The sequence below is a fragment of the Anser brachyrhynchus genome (assembly GCF_964034855.1).
Source record: "Anser brachyrhynchus genome assembly, chromosome: 2".
Classification (NCBI taxonomy): domain Eukaryota; kingdom Metazoa; phylum Chordata; class Aves; order Anseriformes; family Anatidae; genus Anser; species Anser brachyrhynchus.
Window position 1 is genome coordinate 119,040,529 of NC_137695.1, and position 5,429 is coordinate 119,045,957.

At 37.3% G+C, this 5,429-nt stretch overlaps 1 long non-coding RNA gene across 1 annotated transcript; it reads right to left on the reverse strand.

Moving 5' to 3' along the window:
- Positions 1–412: 412 nt before the first annotated feature.
- Positions 413–3,737, reverse strand: LOC308189941. The gene is made up of 3 exons (XR_013946743.1): positions 2,292–3,737; positions 1,672–1,744; positions 413–1,578 (listed from the first exon to the last, which is right to left on the reverse strand). It is a non-coding gene; the product is annotated as an uncharacterized lncRNA (long non-coding RNA).
- Positions 3,738–5,429: the final 1,692 nt, after the last annotated feature.

Below are 5,429 nucleotides of genomic sequence, written 5' to 3' on the forward strand. Positions count from 1 at the left end.
GTGGGACTTGGCCAACAGCAAAGTCTGTCTGTACTCAAGATTGCCATTTGTAGAATGTGGAAAAGTAGCTTTTCATTTCTTCCAGGGATTTTGTGCAGATAAATATGTGATACTTACAACTGCCATGTAAGAATGTAAAATAGAATCTGAACAACAGCCTCAAGAAGATGAGTGTGATACTCATTCTTTTAAAGCAAAGATATTAAATCAGTCAAGCAGAAGTATATATCATTAAACTATTCTTCTTCCCAAGGTTGTAAGAAAGATCATTCCCCTGAAGGTGACTTGTCAGGAACACATGCATTCTCTGTAAGTTACTGATTCCTATTTGCAGTTTGTTGAATATTACTGATAATAGAAACAAGATATTTATGCCTCAAAATGTGGTATTTTCAACAGTTGCCTGCAGAATCACACACCTGCCAAATTTTCCCATCATGCACCAAGATGTAAAAAGGTAAGAGGAATGGGATTGCTCTTCCCTAATAGACATTTAAATCCCAGCTAGGCACCCAAAGCTTCATTTAGAGTCCATGGTGTGATTGCATGCCTTCTAGTATGCAATTCATTTCTTCCTAAAGCAGACAGCTAGAAACAGGTCAGAATTACTGTCTTGGAGCATTTTCACTTCTGTCAACTGGAAGCCAGCCAGCATAAGAAACTTACATTAAGAGGTCTATACAGTGCCCTATCACATATCAACTTTGTTTCATTGTTTTGGGTTAGACTTTTTTACCTCATTTTTCTTGTATATATTTAGAAAATCTTATGGCATAGTTTAACGTAACAGTTTTCTAAAACATAACATGCTTAGAAAGAATATTAAATGTAGATTACACCTGTTGTGGTTTAAACTTTCAGGCAGCAAAACACCACACAGTCGTTTGCTCACTCCCCCTCAGTGGGATAGCAGACAGAATAGGAAAAAGGCAAAACTTGTGGGTTGAAATAAAGATATTTTACTAGGACGTAAAAGGAAGGGAAAATAATAATAGCAATATAAAAGAATACACAAAACAACACAATTGTTCACCGCCCACTGACCAAAGTCCAGCCAGTCCCCAAACAGCAATGTCCTTCCCAGCCAATTGCCCCTGGTTCTATCATTCAGCAAGACACCCTATGGTGTGGGATATTCCTTTGTCCAGCCTGGGCCAGCTATCCTGGCAGTGTCCCCTCCCAGCTCCTGATGAATCCCCAGCCTCCTCGCTGCCAGGGCAGTATGAGAAGCTGAAAAGCCCTTGGTGTTGTGTAAGCACTGCTCTGACACAACTAAAACCTTGTTGAGTTATAAGCATTATTCTCATCCTAGATCCAAAACACAGCACCATACCAGGTACTAGGAAGAAAATTAACTCTATCTCAACTGAAAGCAGAACATTTTTCCCTTCTATGAAAAGAATATTTTTCATGCAAGTTAATTGTACTAAAATTTTCTGGAGCTTGAGTTTGTCATAGATTTCTGGATAGAAATTAGAGAAAGTTTTAAAGACATGCTGGTCTTTTTCTTCCTTCTGAAGCAGTAAATGTTCCTGTTCCCACAAAAATGTAGTGTTTCCTGTAGCCAGGCTGTACAATCTATTGGATAAGAAAAGAATATTTGGCATCTCAAAGTTACGTTCTTTTTGAAAAACACATTTTTTCAAGTTCTTCAAAAAAATATGTACATACAGTCTATGACTTCTCTTCATAGGGCTCCTGTGTGTATATACCTCTCTGTGTGATGAGAGGCTCCTTAGCCTGTCTGCAAGGAAGAGGTTAAAAGCACAGATGGACCAGAAATACAGCAATGAGTATTAAAAGACACCCTCAGAAATGTCATAAACAAGAAGATATCTACACAAGAATAAAGCTCTGTCGATACTAATTAGGAGTAAGTTACATTCCGGTAGCTTAAGAAAAAAAAATCACACACAGACATTTTGCTCTTGAATATTGGGATTTAAGAAAGCATTTGTGTCTTAAACAGAGAACAGTTTCCAGAAGTCTTGATGTATTTTCTTAATTTAGCTTCAGTGATCAATAACATGTTTTCAGTATAGGCACCTTGGGAAGACCTACTTAATTAGCAATCACATTCACCAGAAATACCCTCTTATTAGTAGTTATTTTATAAACAATTATTTCTGAAATGAAAGACATGAGTAAAATTATGTTTATACCATTGTCATTAATATGCCAAAGAGGACCTTAAAATGAACTGATGAGGAAAGATATCATATGCTTTCATGGCTTTTTCACATTGCTAATAGAAGAAAACTGAATTTTAGTTACAGAGCAATAGTACATACCTAGTTGTTGTATTTATGGTTTTTTAAAAGATGAAAAAAATCCTCTAAATAATATTTTTAATTCATTTTAGAATAAAATGGAGAAAAGGGAAGAGATCAGAATTTTTGTTCCTTATTAAATGTCCAACTTCTTCTCCTTTTATAGACTAATCTCTTTATATGTCCAAGAAAAGTTGTGAGTTTCCAATAAAAAGCTATTCAACTTCTACAAGGTATGAGCTGTATTAAAAAGGCTATTACCACTTCTAATAGCCAGATGGAAACATTTATTTTGTCTGGGCTGCATTAGTAGGGGAGGTGCTGATATGTGCCTGACACCTCAAGCAGTGGAACCCCAGAGCATCTGCAGATCATTTCCAACGCTCTTCAGCTGTGCTCTGTCCTGTTTGTTGTGTTGGGTGTCCATGTCAAGGTGTTGGCAGCAGAGAGTCTTTGGGGTGGCTGCTGTGAGAAGAGGCCATAGGCTGTCCCATGCTGGGCACAGCTGGTTCTAGACAGCTCCACAACAGACCCACTACAGCACATGGCTGAACTCATCAGCCACATGTGTGGCACCTCTGTGAAAACGTAGTTAAGAAACGGCAAAATGACACACAAGCAGAGGAGTAAAGGGAAAAAATGTGAGGAAGAGCAGTGTGAGCACCAAGGTGAGAGAATAATAACAGGGAGGAGGTGCTCCAGATGCTGGAGCAGAGATTGCCCTGCAGTCTGTGGAGGAAATCAAATCCAAGCAGTGAAAAAATGTGAGGAGGAAGGAGCAACAGAGAGGAACTGTTATGGAGTGGCCCAAGCTCCCTTTACCTACCTGTCACTGCACCGTTTGGTGTGGGGAGGAGTCTGGAATGGAGTAAAATGAGGGTGTGAGAAGCTGAAGGAAAGGTTTGCTTTTAATGTCTGTCCTTCTATTTACCATTACCTAATTAACAATTATATTTTTATTTTTATTGTCAATAAATTAAAGTAACTTTCCCCAGGTTGAGCCTATTCTGTCTGTGACAGTAATGGTAAGCAATCTCCCTGTCTTTAACTCAGCCCAGGAGCTTTCTCATTCTGGTTTTTCCCATTTTCTCCTCTTGCCCTGCTGAGGGAGGAAAGTCAGAGAGCTGCAAGCCAAAGCTAACCTACATCTCTGTACTGCTGCCTAAACATCAGTTGGTACAACATAGAAATTTTAGTCTGTTAATAAAATTTTGACCATCAACATTCATTAATTTAGGATTTAGTCCTTCCAGTCCCCACTGACAAGAGTATTACTATCCGTTGAAGTATACATTTACAGGGTGTGATAAAATAACATATACTGTTTTGAAAAAGTCCTTAAAATCCAACTCAGAGGGTGAGAGGTAAAACAGGAGCTTTACACCCCCACCAAACTTGCAGCCAAGCCTCAGTTTAAGCTAACGTAATTTCAAAGATGCTTTTTAGAAATTGATATCTTTTTATGAACTCAGCAATTAAGTCCAGTATTTCACAAGAATTTAGTCTCGCATGCACGCGTGCACACACACACACACTTGTTTTCTAATTTCTTTCTCTTCTTGACAGAGCTGTGAAATAAATTAGAAATGGTAACAGGCAGAATTACCACACAGGAGGGATGAACTAGAAAAATACATGATAGTATTTATGTGCATAATTTACATTCAATTTGCGACCTCAGTCAGAATTCAGTTCAATAGCCAGTTACAGTCTGTTCAAGTGAGTTAAATGAAAGACTTTTATTATTTCTGTTGATCTATCTCTCAGCTTGCCTGTAAATACAATTATTTGTTTTGTTAAAAACTGGTGAAGTCTCTGTAGGTAATGAACCATTTGTAACACAATCTGTCCACACAAATAAAAAGAAATGTATGAACAAGAAACTTCCGTATGAATTGGTAGAATAGTAGAATCACTTCTGGCACTTCTCAAGTTTGCAATTACAGTAAAGAATCTGTCCAGAAAAACAAATGCCAAAGTAAAACTTAATAAAACGGAAGAAGGGAACAAAACAAACAAACAAACAACAACAAAAGGATTTCTGGACAATTTCGACTGGTTTTCAAAATGCACTTTTGTAATTTGTTACCAGAAAAATTGAAATGCTCCTAAGAGACACAGTACAATACCAAATAGATTTTCTGACATGATTCTTTCAGGCAAAGTGGTGAAATGACATATAAAAAGATGCAACTATTTATGTCAGATATTAAAATACATACAAAATGTAATTTCTCATGAAACAACATGGCAAGTTTTGATCTCTCTATTTTTTTATTTTTATTTTTTTCCTGAAATGAAACTGCCTTGTGTTTATTTCAAATACTGTCAAGGTCAGCAAAAACATACCTGCAGAACATACTACAGGATTTCTCAGGAACACGTGTTCCAGAGGCAATGCACATCCTGAAGCCCATCTTGAAAGATCTTTTTCACTTTATTTTTCTGGGAATTGAAAATTATTTTGCCCCAAATGCCTGTGAGTAACTCTCATGCTTCCTGCTTATTTTCCTAACCAAGTCACAGAGTTGAGATATTCTGCTTACTCTGTAGCACAGCTGCAGTTCAAGGCTGGAAAAATCTCCATTTTGATTCTCTTAGAGGAAAAAAAAAATGCCAATAATTTAAAACAAAAAATCCATGTTGAGAAATATGCATTTCTGTGTATCATTCCAGCAGAAAATTGTAAATCAATTCCAATTTCCATTTCTCACATACGGGAAAAAAAATTCTCTCCATTCTGGCAGGGAGACTCACAGATAACATCAGCCTGCTGCCATCTTTCCCAACATGGAAGGGGCAGGCACATGGGCTGTAACCCATGCAAAATGCTGCAAAATATTCTTGTTTTTTTTCAGGGTTTTCTGGTCTCTGAAACTATTCCGTGAATTTTTACCCCCAGACCAGATTGCAGTGGGATTGCGCTAAGCCCCTTTTCACAATAAGCTGTATATTTGACTTCATGTTTTCTGTCTGCAGATCTCTCTTACCTTCTTGCCCCTTAAAGATTGATTCATTCCCGCTTTTCTATTCTTCCTGAACTACAGGTAAAGTAACAACTAAAACCATTTCTCTATTGAGAAACCATTTCCTAGAGAAATTGTACAGAAAAAAAAAAAAAAGCTTTAGTTTTCTGTCAACAAAAATATGAGCAGTGAT